General features: G+C 37.0%; 1 protein-coding gene across 1 annotated transcript in view; it reads left to right on the top strand.

The window, feature by feature from the left end:
* Positions 1-202: 202 nt before the first annotated feature.
* Positions 203-23,282, top strand: part of LOC134216463 (serine/threonine-protein kinase meng-po) — a 98,239-nt gene continuing 75,159 nt past the window's right edge. Inside the window, exon 1 of the mRNA XM_062695339.1 lies at positions 203-1,213. The gene's annotated coding sequence lies outside the window, so the exon portion shown is untranslated. The remainder of the gene's footprint in view (positions 1,214-23,282) is intronic.

Below are 23,282 nucleotides of genomic sequence, written 5' to 3'. Positions count from 1 at the left end.
CAAAGGTGTTAATTCAAACAGTGTAACAAATGAATTTGCAATTTGTAAAAATAAAAACCAAAACGTAGTTCTGTTACTCCTACATGCATTGCGAGAATCGTATCTCGTTTATGTTACAATTACCTATGTAGGATTGCTTACCTATGAGTATATTCTGGAGCAGGAACCAAAAGGAAATAACATCTCGATGGAACGGTTTTCATCTGGCGTCAGTTTAAGTTGGGCTGCCGTCGAGATTAAAAGCTTTCGCTCTCCGCTGAGTTTCGGTTCTTTTCGTTTGAGTTTCCTCAGTTTATTCTTGAGTGGCCAATCACCAATTTCAGCTGATGCTTGTTATAGATGCCCCAATCGCGACACAGTCAGCGGATCCAACCGGATAGCTTTCAGAAGCGCGCCGTACGCCAACGGTGATTTATAACTGGTTGACTGTCTCTGCAGTGTCAAAAGGCGCAATGAAACTAAACGTGATATAAGAGAAGATTGCGTGTTGCATCCACTGATGAGAAGATAAACGTGTGCTTTTTTCAAAAAAGAACCACCTGTGCACTATTTGTTCGTTGAGAAAAGGAGAGCCTGTATATGGAGAACGTGAAGTGGTACATCACTTAAATAAGCAAAAATAATAATTCTGTACATGTAAAAATGTAATTGAACAAGATCGTCATAGGCCTGAATTTTGTCAAACTACGATATAAAATTACCAAGAAGGAAAGTAACGGTTCTATTTGCTTTGAAATGGCTAAACAAGGCTTGAAATGTTGCAAGGATATCCAGGCGCTCGTTCAAGCGTGCCGCCGATGAATGTACAAATCCTGTAATCTCTGAATCATAAAACGATTCCAACGAAATCGGGCCGAGCAGTCTAATAAAACTTCTATATAAGCCATTAAAGTGGGGACGTCTTCTCTCGAATTGTGTCTGCTGGGGGCGTTTTGCGGGTTACGATTCCGTATCAAAAGAAAAGAACGCAAAGAAAGAAAGTTGATATTGTCAGTGTCGTCATCTTAAAAGGCAGAAACAGCGATAGGGGATTCTGATTGTAAGATATAAGTGTGTGAAGCTGTCTGTGGTGAAAGTGTCGAGTGAAAAATTTGATCAATTACGTCGCTGTATCCTATTTAGCACTATAGAGGACCAACCGCCAACGGCAAAACCAATCCTGGGCTTCCAGCACGCCAAATAGCAATATTTGTGGGATATATTTTTACTTTAGGTAAGTTGATGATGGATGATAAATTTTCTCTTACTCTTGAACTTTCATATTTTTTATTTTAGTTGACTAGAACGTTTAGCTTTGACAAAATGTTGGACCTTTCCTACTTCGCTATCCATTATTTTGAGACTTTTTTAATTTACTTACATAATTTAAGGTCTAGTTTAGTTACGACCATCTCAACCTTGATAAATATGAAGGAATACCCAAATAGCGTTATGCCTCTAGGATGAGAGTGTTTCGGGGCCTTTTCCCCTGCTTGAACGTTTCAATATTTCAATTTTTGCTAACAAAGTTGTACCGAAAAACTATCATTTCACTCCAGAATCGAACTTTTTATAGAAGTCTCGGAGACCCATGGCGAAACCAAACGATTGAATCGAGAAAGGCATCTTCATCGCTAGCCTAGCTAGGTGGATTGATCTGGGTTTTTAATATTACCGACGGTCAAATAAATTATGTATTTCTTCTGCTTCTGGATACGAAAGGAGATAAATGAAAAGAACTGAAGAAGTTTCAAAACTCATTAAAAGTTTGAATTTATCATACATGCCATCTAAGTTTGAAAAGCAGGATATTTCACTTAAGCGCCTTATGTTTCATCTTGTAGATATCGCATCAACCTGTTACCAAGTTAGATATCCGTCGAATCCTTTCATTTGTTTAAAGAAGCTACAAGCGATCATTCCGCTAGCCTGCTGCAGAAAAAAAAACGTATTGTGATGAGTATTATTTTTCACCGTTTTTGCTGATTGTCGTGGATGACACTCTTGAAGTAGATTAGAATGTCATGATAATCGTCCACAAGTAGGGATGAATCGATACAAGTAAATACGAGTAAATACTCGATACTTTTGATTCGATACTTTTATACCGATACCAAGTAAGTATCGAATTGAAGTAGTTGAATCAATTGAGTATCCAATTCAAAATCTATTAAATATTATAAACTTAAATAGACACACGTATTTATTCGTAAGAATCTTTTAAATGTTAGTATTTAAATCGTATAAATACGTTCAAGTATTTATTTTTTGCTACGAACATTATTTTAAGCTTTTAGTGGAATGTATTTACTTGTCTCCTTGGCTCTCCTTAGCCGTGCGGTAAGACGCGCGGCTACAAAGCAAGACCATGCTGAGGGTGGCTGGGTTCGATTCCAGGGGCTGGTCTAGACAATTTTCGGATTGGAAATTGTCTCGATTTCCCAGGGCATAAAATTATCATCGTGTTAGCCTCATGATATGCAAATGCAAAAATGGTAACCTGGCTTAGAAACCTCGCAGTTAATAACTGTGGAAGTGCTTAATGAACACTAAGCTGCGAGGCGGCTCTGTCCCAGTGTGGGGATGTAATGCCAATAAGAAGAAGAAGAATTTACTTGTCATAAGACTAGTTTGTACTATTCCATTTAATTCCACTATTTTATTGTACCTAAGTCGAGTCAAGTACGAGGCACTGAAGACGGCCTTACTGTTGAGGTCGAAATACGTATCTGTCAAAGGTACAATAAAGTAGTGGCAAATATCTTGGGTAATATTAGAGCTGCACTAATATTTGCAGCTGTTTTCTAGTTATTCAGAATTTTATATGAAGTCTATATGAACATGAATTAAAAAATACGGAAACTATAAATATAATGATTTAAATAACAACTCGCTTACATCTAAAATGTGTTCGCTTTTTACACACTATCGAGATAAGTTAATTATAAAATCGATGGACAAATAGTAATGGAAAGTGCTCAAACCTTCCACTATTCAGTGTTTCATCCAACATAAATTATGAATGACTACTTGTGAGTGAGGGCCCCTCCTTAGCCGTGCGGTAAGATGCGCGGCTACAAAGTAAGACCATGCTGAGGGTGGCTGGGTTCGATTCCCGGTACCGGTCTAGGCAATTTTCGGATTGGAAATTATCTCGACTTCCCTGGGCATAAAAGTATCATCGTGTTAGCCTCATGATATACGAATGCAAAAATGGTAACCTGGCTCAGAAACCTCGCAGTTAATAACTGTGGAAGTGCTTAATGAACACTAAGCTGCGAGGCGGCTCTGTCCCAGTGTGGGGATGTAATGCCAATAAGAAGAAGACTTGTGAGTGACAAAATAAATTTACTTCGAATTGATGAGTACTCATATGATACAAGTAGGTATCGATACTTTTAATTCGATACTACTTGAAAGTAAAAGTATCGATACCTTAGTGGTATCGTTTCATCCCTATCCACAAGACCCTATAGAGAGCGCTGCACTCCGCATCGGGAGACCATATCCAACAAACGTTCACTAATTTAACTAACTTTAGTTATTATTTCATTTTATTACATCTCATTTTGAAGAACAACTTTATTATCTGTTTTGTTAAACTATTAATAACAAATTTACTAAGCCTTAATTCAGCTACATGTAATTGAGGGTAACATCCTCAAGATCTCCGTTGAAAGTATGTGATAGCAATTTTTTTTCATAGGTATAACTTAAAATTTTCCTAAATTGGATCTCAAATTAGAAGTCGAATTTATTAAAATTAAACATATGCAATGAGTAAATAACTATACCTAAATTTAATTACAGGTCGGGGTTCAGCCAAATCGCACCAAGCGCCAACGAAAAATTGCTGATTTTTCTGCTAAAAGTTTCGTTCAACAGATTTAATTGAATGCAAATCGTATCGGATATCCCTCAACCCCAACCCCCAGCAAATGTACGCTTAAATTGATATGAAACTATTTCCGTTGTCCTTGTACGATCAAAATATTACAAGTCAGTCGAAAAGCCGCTCGGTGCGGTTTGGCTGAACCCCGACCATATACAAAAACAACTATTAATTTAAATATACAAAACAATAATTGTGTGGCCCTAAATGGCCGGAGCGAAATGTTATGACAGGTCTGACCAGAAGGGGCCGAGTCATGGCTTGCTGCGCACTGATCGACACGCTTAGGTGTTAATGTATAATCACACGCTGATGGTAACATACACAAATCCCACATTTACCTTCTTCTCTTATTAAAAAAGGCAAAAAAAATCCCCTAGCATAAAACGCAATGATTTTTTTTAAAGTTATTTACACGAGACGAAGATGAACATGTTGCTTTTGAGAAACCCATAATTTCCTTTGAAAACTGAACTCCAAAATAAACTTGGCTGATCATCGTGGTTTTCAATCGCAGAACAACAAAATGCAAGTCAATATGTTGTATAATTCAAATGTTAAATTAAAATGGTACCTGGTATTATGGTATTGATCTCACAAGAAACATTTTATACTATAGCAGTAATCTAAATATCTTATAGGGACACGGCAGGTATTTCCGTCCATCGTCATAGGGGCTAAAATCAATGAAAGCAACATCATTTTGCTAGAACTCCACTATAGCAGAACGTTTCGCCTAAGCTTACGATTGGGTACGGATAAATTTGGCAAAAAAGCTTCTATTTGATTGATATGTGCGACTATGACGATAAGACGAAAATGCCTGCCTTAACCCTTCTTCTTCTTCTTATTGGCATTACATCCCCACACTGGGACAGAGCCGCCTCGCAGCTTAGTGTTCATTAAGCACTTCCACAGTTATTAACTGCGAGGTTTCTAAGCCAAGTTACCATTTTTGCATTCGTATATCATGAGGCTAACACGATGATACTTTTATGTCCAGGGAAGATGAGACAATTTCCAATCCGAAAATTGCCTACACCGGCACCGGGAATCGAACCCAGCCACCGTCAGTATGGTCTTTCTTTGTAGCCGCGCGTCTTACCGCCCGGCTAAGGAGGGCCCCTGCCTTAACCCTACCATCCATTAAATTCAACTATCAGCCTCATATATAGTAATACCAGCAAGCTGACCTTCAATATATCGATGTTGAGCTTCCTAACAACTGCTTAGAACATGTGTTCCCAAACTGTGGGCCGCGACTCCCAGGGAGGTCGTGGGCTGATCAATGATGGGTTGCGAAAGACGAATCTTGATTCATACTTTTGTTCCTATTTTGTCCCACAAATCTATCACAGCCATTAGATTTGGACCTATGTAGTGAATGGAGAACAATAAATTTAGAGATTTTGTCAAATAAAGCTATGTCCATTTAGAATCCGGAATAATAAAATCTTCTGTATCTCGGTAACGGATTGACGTACAAAGAAGGTTAATACATCAAAACAAGGGTAATTCACTGTACTTTAAGGGAAAATTATTGATACAAATAATTTCTTCTTGTTTCTAGGGATAATTCGCACCTTCTTCTTTATTCCTCTCATCAAAAGTTGCACACCTCCGGTGTCAACTTCCTTGGCACATTTGTTCCACATTTTGGTCATCTGAGTCGCGTCCCGAACTGTTTTTCTACTTTTTCCACTTTTCTTAAGCTTGCGCTTCATTACTGCCCAAAATGTCTCGATGGGTCGGAGCTGTGGACAGTTGCGTGGATTTATGTTTTTATCGATTAAATCTTCGTTATTATTGCGGTACCAATGGATGACTTCCCGGCTGTAGTGGCAACTGGCCAAATCTGGCCAAAACTTCACGAGACCTTTATGGGCTTTATGGAAGGTCGACCGCGGTTTTTGAGACATTCCTCCTTGTACAGCTTGGAGTCCATCGTCTTATTCGTCACAAACACTTAGGTCTTTGCCCCACAGTTGCATATCCCTTGCCAAAGTCATCAGTTTTTTTGCAAGTTTGTCCAAAAATCAAACTTAAACTTCGCAGCAACTACTCCTCGTGCCATCACCATGTAGAATTTTCGGCTAGGAAGCTGTCCGAAATCCATTTGACGTAGGTTCCATCGTCGATGAGCAGGGTTATCAACGTGGGTGTGCAGACTTTTTTTTCTCCATTCGGCTTCCATCTGGAATAATTTTTGACACGCTGCACGAAGCTTCGTGAAATTTATACCACAGCAAGTGGGCGCCTAGGTAGACAAACCGCTGTAAAAGAATTCTTGCAGCGGTCACTTTGCGTGCCGCTGCAATACAATAAATGATTCCGGATTCTAAATGGACATAGCTTTACAATGAAATCCATACAATACAAATCCAATCCACATTCAATCCAATTCCAATCAACACCCAATCCTAATCCAATCTAAATCCAATTTAAAATTCAATCTTAATCAATTACAAATCCAATCCAAATCCATTCCACATCCATTCCAAATCCAAATTAATCAAAATCTGTTCCAAATCCAATCAAATGCAACCCTAATCCAAATCTAATCCAAATCAAATTCAAATCCAATCCAAATCCAGTCCAAATCCAACCAAAATCTAATCCAAATCCATTTCCAATCCATTCCAGTCAAGTCCAAATCCAACCAAAATCTAATCCAAATTCTATCTAAATCCGTTCGAATTCCAAATCAATTCCAATCCACTCAAAGTAATATAATGATAGAATATGAAGCAAATCATAATGGTTTGTTCAATCTAACGCGAACTCATTTTTATCCAAATTCTAAAAGCCAATGTGGGAGGGTCGCAAGCAATATGCGATGCTGCTAGATGGGTTGCATGTACAAGTAGCTTAGGAACATGTGACCTAGGATATGATATTTATCTGAAATTTCGTTTAAATGAAATATCATACTTAAATGAGATAGCATTTGAGTATATACCTAAATTTTAGGCTTATGTTACCCAGTACTATTAGCCAATAACTCCAAACTTATGACTTTGTGAATGCAACGGCAACGTTTTTTGAGCTTCGTGAATGTTGGATATCTCATCCAACGGATAATTCCGCTACGACTTCCAAAATAACCTTCAAGATTTAGCCTTCCAAACAACTTTGTAGCATACGATAGATCCCCATATCTCTCAGATGTCTTTAGAACTAGCTTAACTGGTAGTCTCATGTACACTAAAGTCGCCAAGTTATACATTTCAAACTAAATTTATTTTAACCAAAATCAATGCTTCATGACCCTTGAAATTTTCTAGATTGTCAACCCTTTTCTCGGCAGTTTCCTGCAAACCACAAACCATTTTCCAGCGATCTTCCGCGCTTTGTAATTTTCCAAACCATAATCCATTTTTCAGTGGTCTTCCAGACGCACTTTGTGATTTTCCAAACCACAATCCATTTTCCAGCGGTCTTCTAGACGCGCTTTGTGATTTTTAAAACCACAATCCATTTTCCAGCGGTCTTCCACGCTTTTTGTGATTTTCCAAACCATAATCCATTTTCCAGCGGTCTTCCAGACGCGCTTTGTGATTTTCCAAACCACAATCCATTTTCCAGCGGTCTTCCAGACACGCTTTGTGATTTTCCAAACCACAATCCATTTTTAAGCGGTCTTCCAGACACGCTTTATGGCAATACAAACCCCTAGTTTTTTTAATCATCAAATTATTTAACACATTAGCTCATTAACAAATTGAATTCAACTCACCTTTTGAAATCAGCGTCAGGATCCAACAAATAACCTGGTAGAATCGCCAAAATGTATGGCCTCAAATGGCCGGAGCGAAATGTTATGACAGCAGCTTTCCGTGGGTGTGTGTGCACGCCACGGAGGTCTGACCAGAAGGGCCGAATCATGGCTTGCTGCGCACTGATCGACACGCGGTGTTAATGTATAATCACACGCTAATGGTAATTTACACAAACCCTACAATAATGACTAAGATGGATACACGTAATCACGAATTAATTATGTATTGTCCCACGAATATAAAAAGCCTGAGTGTTCTTGAAATGAATCCAATCAATGTCTTGAAAGAAATAATTAATTTGCTATAAATCAAATATCATCAATTCAAGCCATCCAGATGTTATCTCAAACGGAAAAAGCATAACGTATTATAATGTTTTCTTCCATTGCTTACTAATTTAGTATCCAAACTCAATTTCTTTTAAAGTATCACATCATAGTCACAGAGAACTTTAAAAATCTGTGGAATGATATTATTACATCTGCCCTGTCATACGCCATTGCCAAGCTTGAAAGCAGTTATTTCACTTTAGGATCTCATGCCGCATTATAGGTATATTCGATATTGTGCGAAATGCTTTATTGTCTATCCGATGACAGTGAGTAGAAATCCATACAATTCTCTTAACTCCAATTAATTAGGGTCAATATAATGTCTAGCCTTCCATTCTCATGGGACAGAACCCCAAGCCAGGCTGCAAACTATCTTCAAATTAACCTTTTCCATAATTTGTTTTGTTCTAAGAGTTGAATTCGACACTCGCTAATTGCAGCACAAAGACTATTGACGATTATTTATGCCCCCATCTAGATACATATGGCAGTTTCTTCGAACATTAGTTTGTGTTCGAGTCATGCGAATGACATGAGGCTATTGTCGGCGTAGCACCAAGTTAGAATTCGGAAGTCGGGACTTCCGAACCGAACTTTCTTCCGAAGTTTTATTTGTCAAACTAATTGATGCGTTGTTTAGCGCATCTTTAGGCGAATCCAGCGCACTACTTCCGAAGTTGGGAAAGTTGCCTGTATCTGGAGAAAAATACAACTTCGGTATAAAAAGCGGTAAAAATTTATTCCGGATACACAATATTATGGTTTCATGTAACAGCTCTAGCTCTAGCTAGCTCTTCTCTATGTCCTTGACAGCAATTGAATTCATGCTGAAGAAATGAGACAAGTTTTATGCCTAAAATTGCCGTATGTGTTTGTTCGAAAGTTGTTACTGTATTTGGTCTATCTTTATTTTTCGATGGCTCTACATTACAACAAGAACTTGGCCTGCTTTTCAACTTATTCCATTAGCATTTTCTCAGTTATCAATATAAAGCTTTCTTTTGCCCGCCATTGCAGGAGAATGTGTCTTGGGTGGCAAGTACAATGGATACACAATGCCGTCGAGTCAAGAACGTTTGCCACTAGAAAAGATCCTATATAGACCAGACTGAGAAATGAACACGCCATCTCCGAATTATCAATTCTACACCTTTCCAAGGCTTAGGCATGGAAAAGGTGGGTATATAAAAAGTGGACACATAAAAGCTTTCAACAAAAAAAATGTGGAAATGCTAACTAAGCTGGTCATTCCAGTTGGAATGTAAAACCATTGAAGAAGAAGAAGAAGAAGATAAGCATGAACTCCCCCAAAACAAGCAATAACAGTGAAACCGATGCAATCTAAATCTAATTGGCAGTGCGAATTTTAATTATTTCAAGCTACTAAATGTGCCATCATATTTCCATTAAATGGCGCCCGTACTGTGCTGTACTGCACTTTCATCATCATAACTCAGAACTGGAATGTGCTTTTGACGGTTGAACTCGTAAACCAAACCACTCAACTCCTGCAATTGGGGTGAAAGTCTCGGTACCCCGCTCAATGTGCGTTACTCTGCACTGTACTTGGAGAGGAATAACCGCAGCTAGCACGAGCAATATGCACTTCCAAAGGGTCATTTCCGTTTGAAAGTCCATTAAAATTCAATAATATTTCTCTCGCAATGATGCTCTATAAAACAGCACTTTGTCGAAAGGTAAATACATATAAGTCCCACATGCTTCCCTCCAGCGCTCTGCATGGTGTTGGGATAAGGGGTTAGATTAAGAAGAGAGAGAAATACAGAATCAGGACATCTGTTGGACGCCCGGTCGGTCCCACACAAAACACTATCGATTTGTTTAGTGGCCAGAAGCATGGAGCTAAAAATAGACTCCCACTTACAGGTCTATTTTGGCTTCATTTATTCAAACCCGACTCCATGCAACACGCTCTCGTCTTCCTCATGCTCCCATCATAGGCCGTTGCATGGCAGCAGAAGCAACTTCCCGCAATTCTCTTGTAGTGTGATATTTGAAAAAGTGGTCAGTCTGCGAGAAAATCTCCGTTTACTTTCCCTTTTGCCAAATGGTTGTGACTTTTCTGGTTTCCTTCCAATAGCACATTATAGATGAAAGACAATAGCTTTCAAGCAAAACCGTTGTACAGAGAATGGATGTTTTTAAATGACTTACGATCTTTTCAGAAGTCTTGCAAAATTTTCCCATCATCGCTCACTTTGACTGAAGTTTTTCGCTCCCCCACACTCGTCTAATGGTGTGGTGAGCAGTATGTATAAAAGGTAGGTTGTCACTGTGGCAATTCTAGCCGGTTCGCTGCAACACATGGTGTTCCAGTCACTCAACCCCTGTATGTGATACTAATTACTGATTCTAGTAGTAGTCTTTTTTGTGGGTAATAATGTGAGTAACCCAACAAACAATTTTAGCTGAATAAGCTAGTTTTTCAGCTGAAGAAGACTATTTTTGTTTATATTAGCGCTTGACCCGCCACCAATGATTGTTGGGAATGATCCACCGAATTGGATATTTTCTTTTAAATTTCATTGTATACGCCAAAAACAGTCTAAACAAACTGATTTTCAATTCACAAAATATTCTCTAAAGTAATTTTTAGAGAATAAAAGAATTTTCAAAATAAATGGCCGGGAAGTATTATTAGAAGAATTTCTATTTTTTAAAGAGATCTATGGGAGAATTTTTCGAATAAACTTTTGGGGGAATTTTAGAAAAGTTTTTGGAGAAATTTTCGAAGGAATTCCTGGAGATAGCTAATACAAAATCCCAATGTATATTTCTTCGAACGTTCTTTTGAAAATTATTTCGGAGATTCCTTTCAAAAATTGTCTAAGATTAATCCTCAGAAATTCTTTGGGCACGGTCTCTATAGGGGAACATTGTTTTATAAAAATCAATATCTATGCCACAGACACACCCACCATGTCCTGGGTAAACTAAAATGTTCTATCAGGGGATCTAGATTTTTTTTATTTTTTTTATTTAATAAACATTAAGCTGTGAGGCTATAATGTCTCGATGGGGGCATTGTGGGGGTGTAACGCCAATAAAGAGAGAAACTCGGCTATGGTTGACGGTTGCTATGTCTTAAAGTAGAATGTAACCACGGGTTCTGCATTTTGTTAACAAAGTATCAAAGATAGATAAATCATTTATCTTTGGAACTCGCTCCATTGGTCTGCTCCTCGTGTAGATATCCTTAAAATATGATACAGCCAAACAGCGCAATTCAATTATGGAAGAGTATCCTCTGCGGGCCGTTCACAGTTTAGTAAGCGAGCCTGTGGTGCATTTTCCGCCTGGGATGGTACCCAGACGTCAGCACGATCCGTACTATATTTGCTATTTTTAGCAGTGAGTAGAGGAATCTTCACCTAAAACCGGATGCTCGGCAACAAGTGCCTTACGTATATTACGTAAAATAACAAAAAGAAAATGTGCCTCGTTGTTTCCATTGACGTGTAAATTCATAACAATTGACCCGTGGAAAAAACGATAGTTTTAATCAATTGCCGATAACTTTTTCTTAAATGTACATTACAGAGTGGTCCATATTTCAATAGACACGTAAGGACACACGGAATAAATAAATAAAAGAGGAGCATCAAAAATGATGTACAGTTTCTCGTTCGGTCATAACTCGTATCATGTTGGTTGTAAAAACTGCGTTATCGTAAAGGTTTTAGGGTGGAACTGGTATGTCCAATTATTATTGTTCAATTTTATGATAATGCACTGTTGAACTGAATTTATGTTTTTCGTAGCTTTACGCACTTTGGGCTAAAAATGGACTTACCATTAGGTGGATAAATCAGGGCTTTTATTTTAATTTTGATACTGTTCAATATGACATTCTACGTTGAGGAAACAAGGGCCCTCCTTAGCCGTGCGGTAAGACGCGCGGCTACAAAGCACGACCATGCTGAGGGTGGCTGGGTTCGATTCCCGGTGCCGGTCTAGGCAATTTTCGGATTGGAAATTGTCTCGACTTCCCTGGGCATAAAAGTGTCATCGTGTTAGCCTCATGATATACGAATGCAAAAATGGTACCATGGCTTAGAAACCTCGCAGTTAATAACTGTGGAAGTGCTTAATGAACACTAAGCTGCGAGGCGGCTCTGTCCCAGTGTGGTGATGTAATGCCAATAAGAAGAAGAAGAAGAGGAAACAAATATGTTAAATAATGACATTTCCTTGTGATTAAGTCAGAAAACAGGTTCAAGACCAAGGCTTATCATAATGTTTAGTTAGTTTGTTTAGTTTACCAAAGCTTTCTATGTGGCTGAACCAGTGATTCATTCTCAACAACCGTTGGACCCATTTGTTGACGGTGGACCCAACTTTCATGATTTCCTTTTTTCTATCACGACCAGAATGCACTACGCTTCCATTTTAATTTATGCTTTATTATTGTTGATTGAAAGTTTCCTGTGTCAATAATAAAGTTGAAGCTCCACCCTAAAGCAGGAAGATTGCTCTCCCACGTAGGGTCCATGGCAGCTCACGGGGTAAAGAGAAGAACCTGGTGCATCCGGTGTGTGGTACGTGGTCCCTGGCAGCGTATATGGATGAGTTGATGCAAATAGCATCCTACCGGGGCGAATCCACTTGTGTTCGCCTGTTGAAACGGAAGTTGCATTAGTGCTGCTCGGTTATTTCTCCGCTGCCTACACTGTAACGGATGGACGACTGAATTATGCAGCTACATATGTCCTTTCCAGTGGGTGTCGACCAAAACTCAAAAGTTATAGGGACTAAATGTGGGTTGACAATGTGTTGACATGTGAAGCATGGAAATAATAAACTTTTTAATACATTTGATGTCCCTAGTAGCAAGAAAATGTATGCATACATGTGATATTCTGCTCATGCTTGAAATTGAGTATTGGCAATTTTAAGCAGAATCGCCTGATAACACACAATATTTAAGTTTAGGTTTTCATTATTAAGCACAATTCAGAACAATTTGATTGAAATAAACAATTAAATGAATTTACTTGGTAATATATGTATAAGTAAGACACTTATTGACAACATATGTAATGTATGTATTGCTCAGATTGCAAGGAAATGTGAGAAATCAGAAAACAACTCTTAAAAAATGTATTAAGGTGGGTCCAAAAAAATGTATATCATAGAGGAATTGTTGCACAAAATTCGACTCTTCTCAATTGCATTCCTTTGCTTCTTTTGCATCACCCAACCAGCGGATGGCAGATTTTAATACAGTTCTGCATAAGAACCTTACAGAAATTGTATAATAATTTTTCAAATACAATTTCGGAAGATTTTAATACAAGTGTTGTATTGAAATAATACAAATTTGTATTATTTTAATACAATATCTGTATAAAAAGCTTACAGAATTGTATATGCCATGATTTTATACAATAATTGTCAGGTTTGTTTTTTGGGTGCACTTGTTATAGGTATTTATAAATTTGGTTTACATACCAACATGTGCAACCCACGTTTTGCAGTGATTCACATAAAAGTACCAACCGTCTCCATTGCTACAGTGAAGAGCGGTGGAACTTTCACGAGGCTACCGTAGTTGCAGAGTTGATTGCAGTTAGGCTGGTAGGGGAAGGGGGGGCAATATGCCCTAGCTAAGCAAACACTGCTCTATTGTCTTATTTGTAACGCTATTCATGGGTATTTTTACATTATGCATCAGTTAAACAAGATAGCTAGTTGATGCCATTCAAAAATTGTCAAAAATCTCAATCATATTGATAATATTCACATTTCAACAAAGTGGTGATATTTTGTTGCCGGAAAACTCATGAGGCAAAACGCCTTTCAGCTGGCGGCTCCTAGGGAACAAAGTACCACGCGCCGGCGAATCAGCATTCTAATATGGATAGTCCGTGGAGACGCAAGTACTTTGTAGGTTATTGCCACTAGGGCGTTTTGCCTCGCCAAAATGTTAGATGTTTCTTCAAAATGTGGAAATTTTCAGTTTTTCCGACCTTCCCATGCACTATTTTGAAACTTTCTTCGCCTATCCTACATAATTTTAGATCTAGTTTTGTTACGGACATATTAATGACGGTAAATATGAGGGAAACCACAAAAGGCGTTTTGCATCGTGGGGGGCGTTTTGGGGTCTCTTCCCCTACCATTACCACAACAAACGCAGCCTCGCCGTCAGTATCACTTTCGGTTTCATTGTCCTTCTACGGCACATCCACCATCCAGTCGTTAAAGTGCTCTCCAACATATTCGTTCACACAAGACGTGCGCGAACTTGTTCACTGGAAAAGTGAGGAAAAGTTCCATTAGGCTCAGCCATCATGTGGTTGTCACATTGTTTCAACGTTGCGGGAAACCGTGGCTGTGACTCACGTCTGCTTCTGTTAGGGGTGGAAAACCGACTACGCCAGGCGGATGTCAGTGTAGTCATGCAGCTCTTGCATGTGTGTATGAGTATGTACATATGTGGGTAAATTAATGCAGAATTTTGTTTGCTCAGCCAGTCATCCAAATGTGTGCTAGATCATGACAGGTTCAAATCTTCACTCTTCAACAGTTTTCTGATTGTGGAATGAGTTTGAGTGGAATAATTAAAACATAATATGGTTTTTAGCCATGAATTGTATGACTTGTAATCCAGGAGGGAATTGATCATTTTTCAACGATGTTGTATGAAATATACAACTTTCAAAATTACGAACATAAGATGGTGACAAAACACTTCACTATTCCATTTACCTTCACTATAATCACTTTGTACCATCAGAAAAGGAATTTGATTTGTTTTTTATTTATGTGATTTTTTTCAACAATGAGCACGTATGTTAGCAAAAAGAAGCGACAAGATTGGTGCTGTATTTCTCTGTTTTGCGATGAGATGAATATATGTTCAGTGAGATGGAAAATGGAACAGTTCCCCTATTTCGTTTTCTACTTGAAAACCTCTTTAGTCGATAACAAAAAACTGAAGAAGTTTTCAAGTAGAAAACGAAATACGTATGTGTTGATATAAAGTGATTTTAGTGGAAGTAAATGGAATAGTGAAGTCTGTTAACCCTGATTCAGATAATACATATATGGAGAAATGCTATAGTTCCAAGTTCAGAATTCGTCCAATAGGTGGTGTTCATATTTTGTTCAAATCAAATGCATGCCACTACACTACTTTTTCAAAAAATATTTGTTTACTGGAAATTAGATATATCAGGACCTATTTTTCTGAACCTCCATGAGTCGGTATTTAAGGGACAATCGACGCAAATATCGTGATGTGGAATGGAAAATTCTTGGAAAGCCATTTGAAAGGACCATCGCAGTAACCCAGAAAATATGTTCAAATATGGCATGATTTCCATGTGTCGATATCGAGTTGTACCTAGATCATCGACTCATTGACTTTGGTTGTATCTTTTGGCAACGTTTGCTCAAAAGTTTCTTGCAAGATGATGCATCATGTGTAACGAAGTGGAAATGGAGTGGAAATGGAGTGCAAATGTCCCGTGCGGAATATTAAGACGCTTCTACCACGATATATGAAGTGTTCGGGGCCGAAGGCGCGGCACTGGTCTTTCGGTTTTTCTAGTTCAAACACTCAGTTACGATTGGAATAAGAACTTTTTATTTATGTAACACTATTTAGTTCTTACAATAATACTTTTCTTCTACTATGTAACACTTGTTTCTTATAATTACACTTTTTCCCTAGAAATTAAACTCAAATATTATCCATTTCAACGGATTTCGCACTATTTTCCGTATGAAGTTTTCACAAGTTTCTAACACTTTTTTTCGATACTTATCAAGAGACTCTAACACTGATTTTCAATTTTACCGCGACGGACATTTAACTGTTCAATTTTTATCTTTTTCAAGAAGTTAATTAATTTAAACTTAGATCTCGATTCGTGCACTAGTCACGAGTGTCGAGGTGTCTAAGGGACAACCCTGATTCAATTGGAGTATTCGGTAGGCCGGCTAGGGAAACCTAGAAAGCGCCGAATTCCAATAAAGGTGCTGCTGAATATTTGGGACTGACCCTGACTCAATTGGAGTATTCGGTAGGCCGGCTAGGGAAACCTAGAAAGCGCCGAATTCCAATAAAGGTGCTGCTGAATATTTGGGACTGACCCCCTGATTCAATTGGAGTATTCGGTAGGCCGGCTAGGGAAACCTAGAAAGCGCCGAATTCCAATAAAGGTGCTGCTGAATATTTGGGACTGACCCCGAGCTTGGAAAAGCGCAGGGTATATATAGTCAATCCGAGTTCTGAATTTCATAATGATTTCATGAATTGCATCAGACTGGACTTTGGACCACATGAAAGGTCCAAGAATCCTTAAATAACGTAACCATTTTCCTCATCCCACATTTATCTATTCAGACTATGTGGTTTTAATTTAAACTTCGTAAATATCCTTAAGTTTTGGCTTCCATTCATTACTCAACTTTGCATTCTTTATGGATGCTCCCTAAAGTTCTTTTGCACGAAATGCTTCATCAGCTTATTTGAAAAATCCATAAATTCCGAATCAACTTCCCTTTTATTCCAAATTTTTTCAATAGTTATTTAATTTCTTGTCATAGATTAGCTAATTCAACCTTAATATTGGACTTCCATACTTTACGAAACTTTGCCCCCTTTTTTGGATGTCCCCTTTGAAATTCTCTTGGAAAAATTCTGTTCTCTTTTCACTCTCTAAAACTCTCTTATTTCGAGCACACATTCAAGTGGCTACTTCAATTTACTAATGTATTAATTCATATAATTTTTTGTATAAAATGAGTATCTCTAAGTCCTGCCCTTTCTTTACATTTAAACTTGAACATTGCTGTCTCACAGAGTAATGTTCAACAAGTCCCAAATGTTTCATAATGCATGATACTACTAAACCAACGGAGTTGTGAAAACATTCACTTAAAATCTGTATTCGAACCCAGCATGGGTTCTTTGTAAAACAGCGTACCATACCGCCGATCAATTAGCAGCTACCGCTTGTATTACTCTTTGATTTTAAGTATGCTCTTAAAATCAATCAATCAATATTTTCTCTTTCTTTCAACTGGGCTTTGAATTAAATTCCCTTTCCCTAAAGAATCATTACCCCTTCGGGTCGGCTCTTCCTTTTCCCGAACCACTAAGACCCCAATATCAATATTTCTTTTCAAGTTTATATTGGTAAGAACAAAATCATGTTCTCTCTGTTTTTCATACTGGGCAACAAACCCTTTAAATCAATACACCTGTATACGTGTATGTAGATTCAATGAAGACTCTTATTGTCTCTATCATTTTGACTAAGTTATTATTCCGCGCTCCTCACCCAAACAAATTCTTTCCTTAGTGTCCTATACATATGCGCCAATGCATCATCATCAATGACGATCGCGGCTATGTACCGCTATATCGCACACTGTCCAATATGTGAGCACGTTTGAACATGTCAATCCACCGCGCTCCAGTTAAGTAAATCTGACTAAGCTGTTTTCGCCGGTTTCGCCAAACCGTGATAAGGGTATGCGATATTTCACATAACTTTTAAATTGATGAAAAGTAAATTAACCCAACAATTCCTACATGCAACATTTTTTATTTATGTTGATTGCTTAAATTTCTTTGCGTTGAGTAATTGAATATATTCGGCCTTGTTTTTATAATGCCATCGGTATATAAAATTGTTTTAGGAAGGTGTCGGCACATAAGGCTGTGCATATCCTTCCATCCCATCGAGTTGAGCATATATAGTAGATTATGCTCAATTGTTTGCGCCGGAAAATCCGAGTAAATATATCGACCATTTCAAGTTAACGGTCGAAAGTAAAATGAATTATATTGTCAATAGTGATTTTATGCTACATTGACCCTTAATAACGTACTTGTCGTTCCATTACGTTGGGAAAGGTAATGAACGTTTCCCTGCGTACAATAATTGCCACTAATAAACTTGAAATATGATGCTCCGTATATGAATCGCAGGGCGTTGGTCCCTAACCAGTGGCAATGTTTCTGCCTTCTTGTATGTATATTATTTCGTATGCCCGATCGTTTATTTTAATTTGTTTTGGATCAGCTGATCGCATGAAAATAGGTCAGCTGAGTCTGTCTCTAAGTTTTACGCTTTCTTCTATGTTTGGCTTAAAGATTCCTACGATATATCCTGTGATCCGATATGAGGAGTGATGAAGGATCTCAAGGCCGTTCATCTCCTCCCACATTAAACGAGGTGAAGGTTCATTAAGAAAATGATCCTTCGCTTGTTAGGGTAGGCCAAAAACATATATATTTTTCTATTATATAATCATTCAATGGTCCGTTGTTTATCAATCATTAACTATTATCTGTCATATCTGAATTTTACTTTCGGTGGAGTTTAGTGTTAGAATCTCTTGATGTTATTCGTTCTGTATGTGTTTTTATAAATTCTTCTAATAATAATTTCTTACAAAGTTTACTTTTGGATCTTTGATATGGCTCAGCTAACATTTTTTTTTGTTATTCTTCAACGCTTCTCTTGACCAAGATTTAAATACATTGATACGTTTCTGAGTTAATATATATAATTATTCCACAGCAATTTTCATGTTCCCTATTATTCTTCTAATTTATCATAACAATCTTTTTTTTCTTGTAATCTTTTAATGCTATATAATTGTATGCGTTTGGCAATTTTTTCAAATATTTTGCCCTAATTCGTATTCTTTGTATTATTTCAAAATTATTTTTCACCCGTATCTTAGTGTTATATCAACTTATTTTATTAATAAAAAACACTTTTTTTTGTTTGTTTGTTTTCTGACCATACTGCATCTATTACGTGTTCTTCTAATCTATCAAATCACCCTGTCATATCCCTTTTTTTTTTCTTTCGTCGTGTGACCGTTTAATTTCCTCTAATCTTTTAAGTATTCTCATATTTGCACATAAACTTTCTCGAGAGTTTCTTACCTGATGATGCCTTCTCGAATCGCCTCGCCTTTACTTGGTGTTGCTCTTGCGTCCTCGTAATCATTAGTGTTGTTGATCACTTGGGTGGTTGTAAATCTCGAGTGCAGGGTGTGTTCCTAGTCTGCTGTTTGATTCTTCCGTATCGTCTTGTGCTTTCTGATGCCTTACTTGTTTCGCCTCTTAAGCTGCTCCTCTCGTGTGGGTTCCTTTGTACTGCCGTCTAAATTTGTAATCTTCGATGAAATTGTTTTGGCCAAGCCATGATGATGTTTTGGTAAATGATGTCTATTGTTTGTTGTGTTCAAAAATGCTGTTGTACCGGCCACTTGTATAAATCTGACGTGATATCTCCAGAGGAGTAGAAGTAGCTCTGCTCTAGTTGTATTTCAATGATTTTCTGCATGTAACATTGTAATAGTTTGACGTTATTACAGTGCCTTTTTCAATAGTTTTAAGCTGCTTCCGTTCAGATAAGTTGCTAGTTAGCAAGTCGTGATGAATTGACGTGTGTCACACTGCTTAAATGAATGGATTCTTAGATGTTGTACCGTTATCATGATGTTCGCATTGTTTGTGTTTGATTCGAAGTCTTTGTTGTTGCTTTTTGAATTTCGCTGTGTATTGGCTTCAGCTTGTGGAAATTTTGATTACTTGATAAGTTGCCTTTGTGTTAGACCCGCCTTCGCTGTAGTCTTAGGACCTCTGCTTTGAATTGACTTTTTTGGGGCCGTCTGGTTAAATTGATGAACACTGTTGAATTGTTGATTGTTCTAAAATTTCGTCTTAACGTTGGTTTTATCTTTGTGAGGCGACTTGTATCTGCTCGTTCTGTCATTATTGTGTTACTTTAACTCTTCCAAAATCATCTCCAGGGGTTGAATTAAAATCTCTTCTTGCACTTTCGGTTGTGTATGATGATGCTCCTGAATATGTCCTTGCTTTCAGCTTTGTATAATGTCTTGTCATTCACTTATCTCCAATCGCCTTGTTGAATCCGCCTTTTTGTTTTCGTATGATGCACATCCGTCTTCGCCTGTTATTTGTCATTTTAATTCGTATTGTTGATTTCGTATGATGTATTTAACACTTTCACTTCCTGGTTGAGTTCGCCTTCATTGATAACCTCCGAATATTTCGTCTTCCGTCTCCTGATCCCCCACACTCTCGATCTTCAACCCACCGTATGACCCGTCGTTGCGGTGATACCAATTAACTATGGTATGTATATCGTGAGCCGTTGATGTCTTCCTTCTCTGCCGATGTCGTCTGTTCGTCTTCAATAGATGCTATCTCGACCGTCTCTCGAGTAAGTTGTGCATATTTAAATTTTCTCAAATTATTGTGAATAGTTCACTATCCTATAATTTTTATTAGACTTTGCAAATATAAGGACCTGCTCCTACAGTCTTTGTTACTTTTCACTTACTTTAGTTATTCGATTCGGTATTAATTCCTTGCTACCTTTTTATATGCTTAAGTTATTATATTTATCACATTTTATTATGAACCTTACTTACTATTATTATCATTTTTTTCGATTATTTTGTTTTCCCAGTATTATTCCCATTAAATTTATCTCTGTGTTGTAGCAATGAATGTCTTCTGCAGGTTTTTTGGGGACGTATAAATTCAATAAAAATTTCTTCCTGCAAAATACTTGTTGCTACGTCTATCGTGTTATACTTACTTCTTTAGTATTTAGGGCGGTTTTGGTTGAGAAATTGCTACAACCTCTCCCCCCTCATCGATCATGGCTCTAGGCGTGCTTCTGAAATGATACTCAATCCTTGCGATTAATTCATAGTATTTATAAACATTTTAAAATAAAAAACAAATGAAAATTTATTAGTTGTACTATAAACATATGTATATTAGTATGCAAAATTATAAGTTCCTAACCTAATTTGTTATGATTTAGTAAATTATCCTATGGTTATTTTTATTTATTTGATTATTGCATAATAAAGCAATAATTACCAATTACCTTTAATTGAATTAATGTTTCCATTTTTTCGTATTAAGTGTCTGAAATACTTTCCATTTTTAAAGTCCATGATATTTTTAGAGTAATCAAAGATAATAATTCCGTTCTGTTTCATGCTAAGGCTTTGATGGGTGTCCATTCAAGGTTTTTGTGCAACTGTAACATTACTTCGTCATATTTGTGAAAACTGCTTAATACATTTCCTTTTCCCATATTCAGTATATATTTGCTGATAAATATTGTTTCGTCTTCTGTTTGTTTTCCATAATTTTCCTCTCCTTATTATCCATAGTGTTCGAAATAATTTGAGTGTCGGTACCTTCGTTTATTGTTGCTATTTGAGTGAGCTCATTTTCTTCTTTTATTTGGCTAATTGTGTCTTTTTCTGTTCAACGTTCCATCGATTGTTGTTGTATTCTTTGGGTTGTTCAACCCAGTTTCTATGTCATTAGTGTATATCAATTTTTCTTTTTGTCTGTGACTTATTTTTTGTCTTGCATTTCCCCATTTTAAATTCTCACCTTTATTTCTATGACGTTGCTCTTTATCTATGCTGTTCTTTTATTATACTTCTCCTTTTTACTAATTCCTTGTGGGTTGAATTCTAGTTTTCTTGCGCAACAAGAAATTTCTCCTTTGAAACAACATAAAATATACCTATCACCCTCCTATGACTGCAATGGACGTGGTAGTAAACCATGGATTCTTTAAAGGTGCATAAACTAAGTTTTGTAGAACAGTACGTTGATTCTTAAGTTGTTCGACGTTTATCCCTATATCAAATAATCTTTTTCTTATCATAGAACGAATATAATACATTAGTTTCGTTCAATGTTGGTATCTTATCATACGATGGATGATCGATTCCAAATTCCGTTAGGTTTAATACTGGTTGATACACCAATATATCCTTACTAGCGTCTTCCATATCAAAATGCGAGATTGATACTTGGTCTGTTCTAATGGTCATTCCAAGTTCCATCTGAATTTTTCCAGTTCCTAATATATTTATGCTCGTTATATTTTCTCCGTGTGATATGTTAAGCGTCGTTAGAGTCGGCGCTACATACATCCAAATATTTGGCTGTAGGGTTGCTATCCATACAACATTCGTGGTTTTTAAAACTTTTGTTTCACAGTTGGTTGAACTGTTCTTAAATAATAATTCTGTGAAGCAAAATTTACTTTGTTCCAAATTCTCTTGCGCCTTCCGAATATGGCACAGCTTTATATTTCCTAGTTGTTTGCATTTGGCATATTCGTTTAATGTTATAATATAGCCCAATTTGTATTCTGTATTCATTATCAATATATCATAGTCCATTTTTATTAATGTCAATATAAGACCATGTACACCGGGCGATACGGTGCCTATAAATGATTCGTAATTCAACTTTCGTGCTAATGGGATTAAAAGTTTTATTATAATTTCTAGGTTGTTTGTAAGTTCAAATTCATATTCTATTACGTTGAATATGTCTGGTATTATTTCTCCGTTACTTTGTCTTACGAACCCAATGTCGCTTGCTAGATTCAGTTCGTATTTCTCAAGTTCTATTAAGAACTGATTTGGTTCTATAATTTCCAGCAGAACATTAACGTTTAATTTGTTTCCTAATAGAATATTTACAAAATTCTTCTGATTTTGTTTAACATTTTCCATTAAATGTACTATCCATACTCCCAAATCAATTAATTCTGATTCTATAAAAATCATTTTTTTAACATTGTTAGTGAAGTTTAAGCCTTTTTCGATTTCCTCTTTCATACTGTTAAAACTTTTTGAAACCCACTTCATTTTTTGTTCCACTTTATCCGAAGCATTGTTTAGTAAACTGTACATTGCATCAACAACATAATTTTGATGATCTAAGTTATTTTTGATGTTTTCCTCGTTGCTTCTCAATTTGTCCATATTTTTGTCGATTCTTGTCCTATCGTCTGAATCCATAGCTCCGAGTGAGGTCCAAAATCCTCTACTAGCTCTTTTTGGGAAAAATTTTCTGATAAATATTTGTTTTGTATGAATTTTTTCAGATTCAATTTCTATATTTGTTATTAGGTGACCACATTTCATATTTGTTATTTTTTCAAGCATTTTGCATGATTCATTGTATAGTTTGAAAGCATTTTCTAAAGAATCAATCTTACTATTTAGCATTTGGAAGTCCAATTTTACCTTCACGCAAAATTTTCCTTGTATTATGCGAGTATCGCTGAGTTTTTCCATGTATAATTTGGGACTTTCGCATGCTCCCAATCGTGTACTGGCTATTAAGAGCCTGTAAAGGGTTAGAGAAGATGAAAACAATCAAATGTTTGGTATTAGTTATTGTATTTTTTTAATCTGTTATTATGTATTTTCTCCAATTTGTTCCCA

The sequence above is a fragment of the Armigeres subalbatus genome, chromosome 2 (assembly GCF_024139115.2).
Source record: "Armigeres subalbatus isolate Guangzhou_Male chromosome 2, GZ_Asu_2, whole genome shotgun sequence".
Classification (NCBI taxonomy): domain Eukaryota; kingdom Metazoa; phylum Arthropoda; class Insecta; order Diptera; family Culicidae; genus Armigeres; species Armigeres subalbatus.
The sequence above is the reverse complement of the archived record's forward strand: the minus strand, read 5'-3'. Positions and strand labels throughout refer to the sequence as shown.